Source organism: Leptonychotes weddellii, chromosome 7 (assembly GCF_054177405.1).
Source record: "Leptonychotes weddellii isolate Sample4059 chromosome 7, ASM5417740v2, whole genome shotgun sequence".
NCBI classification, from domain to species: Eukaryota; Metazoa; Chordata; class Mammalia; order Carnivora; family Phocidae; genus Leptonychotes; species Leptonychotes weddellii.
The window spans coordinates 51,394,200-51,399,225 of NC_138375.1; the positions used below are offsets into that span (position 1 = coordinate 51,394,200).

The 5,026-nt window shown below is 38.6% G+C and overlaps 1 pseudogene; it reads right to left on the minus strand.

Moving 5' to 3' along the window:
- Positions 1 to 3,115: 3,115 nt before the first annotated feature.
- Positions 3,116 to 4,824, minus strand: LOC102741539 (elongation factor 1-alpha 1 pseudogene; annotated as a pseudogene).
- Between the last annotated feature and the right edge of the window lie 202 nt (positions 4,825 to 5,026).

A 5,026-nucleotide genomic window follows, 5' to 3' on the forward strand; every position in this document is an offset into this window, starting at 1 on the left:
GGATCATGACCTGAGCCAAAGGCAGTTGCTTAACCGACTGAGCCACCCAGGCGCCCCTGAGAGTTGTTTTATGTTTCTTAAATTCACCTCTTTTTTCTTCTGTCTCTCATAGTAACTGCTATCCTGAGTTTTGTGTTCATTCTTTGCTTTTATTTATAATTTTTACCCCATGTATGCTTTAATAAACAATATATTATTTAGTTTTACCTTTTTAAAAATTATGAAACCATACAGTATATTCTCTTCTGTCTTAATTCTTTCTCTCGATGTGTTATTTTTGAGATTGTCATTGTTGAGGTGTGTAGCTGTAGATCATTTATCCCATTGTGTGACTGTACCACAACTTACTCATTGCACTCTTGATGAAGATTCAAGTTGTTTCTTCCTTCCTTCCTTCTTCCCTTCCCTCCTTTCCTTCCTTCCTTCCTTCCTTCCTTCCTTCCTTCCTTCCTTCCTTCCTTCCTTCCTTTATCCTTTTACAAACAGTGTAGCCATCAATATGTTGAAAAATATATCCTGGCATACATTTGCAAGTTTTGTTAGCATACATGTTTGTTAATAGCATTGTAGGGTTGTAGAATATATGTAAGTTTAAGTCAGAATATGCTGGATATGTAATTAAGTAACAACAACACCAGATCTCAGTGGCTATGTATTGTGGGTTTATGGCTCTGTCCTATTACATGTGTATTATTTGTGGACTGGGGATCTAGATGCTCCCTATCTTCTTCAGTCCAGGACCAGTCTGAAAAAGAAGCCCCAAATGATAATATTGCCATGATTGTACAAGAGGGAAAAGAATGGAGCATACAACAACTTGCAAGTAAAAGCTTCTACTTTTAGACATCATATACAACACTTCCATTCATATTTTATATGCTGAAGTAAGTTACATGGCCAAATCTGAATTCAACAAGGTGGGATGTAAAATGCGGGGAAGGGCACTACAGACAAATATGACAGTACATTTGGTGACAGTAATATAATCTACCAATATAGTCTGTATTTAACTTAGTATTTTACTAGTGATGTCAAGCTGTAGTCAGAGTAGTTGCATCAAATTTCACTTCCACCAAAAAGATCAGAATTCTGTTGTTCACATCTTAACCAGTGCTCCATATTATCTCACTTTTAAATTTTTATCAGTCTTAATGTGGATGAGTGATGTCCCATTGTTGTTTTAATTTGCATTTCCCTAATTATTAATGAGGTTGAACATCTTTTCAAATGTTGTAGGCCATTTAAAAAATTATGTGATATTAATGCAGTTAATTAATTAATGTGAAATTAATTAATGTGAAATTAATGCTGCAGTTTTGTCTTATAAGAGAATTTAATGTTTTTCAATTATTTCGAAGTAAGTTTAGATTTACACTTAAAGTTGCACGACTATATATAGAGATCTAATATACTCTTCACTTAGAATTAATTTTTCTAAACCATTTGATAGTAAGTTGGGACATGATGCCCCATTGCCTCTTAATACTTCAGTGTGTATTTCTTATGTAAAAGAGTAATCATAGTACATCCATCAAGATCAAGAAGTTAACAATGATCTAATATCACCTTTAGTCCAGAGATACCATTCAAGTTTTGATATAATTAAGTGTTCCTTATAGACCCAGGATCCAGTCCAGGAGCACGTTTGGTTCTCATGTCTCTTTAGTCTTCTACAATCTAGAATAGTTCCTCTGTCACTGTTTCTCTTCATACCTTGACATTTCTAAGGAGTACAGGCAAGTTACTCTGTAGACTGTCCCTTAATTTGGAATGTGATATTTTCTTGTCATTCATGCTTTTTGCTTTGAATTCCACAGAAGTCATATTGTGCTAGTCTCAATGCATCATATCGGGAGGCACACCACATTGATTTGTCCCAGTACTGGTGATGTTAACTTTTATCTTTTGGTTAGGATGTTGAATGGCAGAAACCTACCCTCTAAAATTAATTAATTTGGATATTGTACCTAAATTGATAAGTCACTTAGGAGTATATTATGAGGACATTCTTCGAAATTATATACTAATCCTGCTCCTCATTCACCTACCAGATTTAGGATCCATTAATGATTCTTTTCCTGACTTACTTATGACACTGGTGCTTGCCAAATAGTGATTTTCTAATTCTGTCTAGATTTACCAGTTAGCATGCTACTGCAAGGTAGAGTTTTTCCCTCCTTTCCATTTAATTAATCAATTAATTTGTATTTATTTACTTATATCAGTATATACTTGTGTATTCCTATTTTACTCAAGGGTTTACAATCCCTTACTACCGCTATTTATTTTCATGGTAAAATTATCTAAGATGTGGCTGATGGAAGCCCCTTCTACCTGGCTTCTGTGACCTTTGACATGTCCTTGTCATTCTTTGAGCATTTCCTTATGTTCTGGCTCAACTAGTTGTTGTAGGCTCATCTTACATTTTCCCTGTCAAATCAGCCATTCTTTATGAAGTCTAAGTTCTTTTAGTGAAGAATGGTGTTTAGAAACTAAGATCTAGGTATTCAGTAGGTTCATTGCTACTGAGGTATCATTGCTTCTAGGTTCTTTTATTAAACACAGATAGGAAATATAGGTCTATATGTGTATGTGCACGCACACATACACACCCCTATATATGTAGGTAGACAAGTTAAAAATCTTGAGTTTATACTGATATTTTCTGATGCTAATCGAACACCACAGAGTTTAATCTAGTCTTTCCTTTTCCATGTTCCTAACTCCCTTCTCCAACAGTGAGAAATTTGGCTTCCAATGCCCTTAGTCTATTTACTTATTAGATCAGTTTCCCCTGTATGTAGTGAAACTTATGGATTAGTCAGCCCAAAGGTGAATCCTAACGCACTGATCATTCTCTTCCACTGGTCCTCACTCCTTTTAGGCATGCAAACCAAAAGTTCCACAAAAGAAGGGAAGGCAATAAGGAGGGAAAACAAGTCAGAAATCTCAGCTCTGGACATGAGCCCTGCCTGTTTGGGGTAACCCAAGGCCAAGCCCCTGACATTCACAGGTACTATTTAAAATTTCAGATCCCTGCAAAGGAGAAAGAGTACATGGAGAAGAAGTACTTAATTTTTTTTTTTCTCATTAAACTTTTGTTTCAGTGGGTCTCAAAATTCTGTGACAGATTTTTGGTCAAGTTGTTTCCATTAAAAAGTACTGATTTTAAAAACTAATAACTTAAAACTGCCACACACACACAAAAACAAATGGTCCACAAAACATTCTCCTTTCCTTCTGAAGGTTTTACGATGCATTGTTATCATTAACCAGTCTTTTACTATTAAACTTAAGTGGCCACTTGACACAGTTCTGAGACCATTCTTCCACCACTGATTAAAACTGGGGTGGCAGGTATTGGGTATAATATTCATTTAGCCTTCTGAGCTTTCTGGGCAGACTTGGTGATCTTGCCAGCTCCAGCTGCCTTCTTGTCCACTGCTTTGATGATACCCACAGCAACCGTCTGTCTCATGTCACGAACAGCAAAACAACCCAAAGGAGGAGTCAGAGAAGCTCTCGAAACACATAGTCTTGCCAGGAACCATATCAACAATGGCAGCATCACCAGATTTCAAGAACTTGGGACCATCTTCCAGCTTTTTTCCAGAACGATGATCTACTCCTTCAGCTCAGCAAACTTGCAAGCAATGTGAGCTGTGTGACCATCCAGCACAGGGGCATATCCAGCACTGATTTGGCCTGGATGGTTCAGGATAATCACCTGAGCCGTGAAGCCAGCTGCTTCCATTGGTGGGTCATTTTTGCTGTCACCAGCCACATTGCCACGATGAGCATCTTTGACAGATACATTCTTGACATTGAAGCCCACATGGTCCCCAGGAAGAGCCTCACTCAAAGCTTCATGGTGCATTTCAACAGACTTTACTTCAGTTGTAACATTGGAGCAAGGGTGACCCTATGCCAGGTTTAAGAACACCAGTCTCCCCTCGGCCCACAGGGACAGTACCAATACCACCAATTTTGAGATGTCCTCCCGAGAGGCAGATGCAAGGGCTTGTCAGTTGGACAAGTTGGTGGCAGAATGCAATCCAGAGCTTCAAGCAGTGTGCTTCCACTGGCATTCCCATCTTTACGGGTGACTTTCCATCCCTTGAACCAAGGCATGTTAGCACTTGGCTCCAGCATGTTGTCACCATTCCAACCAGAAATTGGCACAAATGCTACTGTGTTGGGGTTGTAGCCAATTTTCTTAATGTAGGTGCTGACTTCCTTAATGATTTCCTTGTATCTCTTCTGGCTGTAGGGTGGCTCAGTGGAATCCATCTTGTTAACACCAGCAATTAGCTGTTTTACACTCAGTGTGTAAGCCAGAAGGCATGCTCACAGGTCTGCCCATTCTTGGAGATACTGGCTTCAAATTCACCAACACCAGCAGCAACAATCAGGACAGCACAGTCAGCCTGAGATGTGCCTGTAATCATGTTCTTGATAAAGTCTCTGTGTCCTGGGGCATCAATGATGGTCACATAATACTTGCTGGTCTCGAATTTCCACAGGGAGATATCAGTGGTGATACCACATTCACGTTCAGCTTTCAGTTTATCCAAAACCCAGGGATACTTGAAGGAGCCCTTTCCCATCTCATCAGCCTCCTTCTCAAATTTTTCGATAGGTCTTTTGTCGATCCCACCACATTTGTAGATCAGATGACCAGTAGTGGTAGACTTGCCTGAATCCACGTGTCCAATGACGACGATGTTGATGTGAGTCTTTTCCTTTCCCATTTTGGTTTAGGTTGAGCGGTGGTTTTCACCATACCTGTGTTCTGGCGGCAAACCATTGCGAAAAAGCAGAAGTACTTAATTTTAATGTAGATGAATTTATCAATTTTTTTTTATGGTTTCTGTTTTTTTACAACTCATTCAAGAAGTCTCCTACACCCGAAAACACTGGAATGTTCTCAAATATTGTCTTCTCAGTGGTACATATTTCTGCCTTCACATTTAGGTCTTTTAATGTCCTTGGAATTGATTTTTTTTACTGTAGTATGAATTTGGGT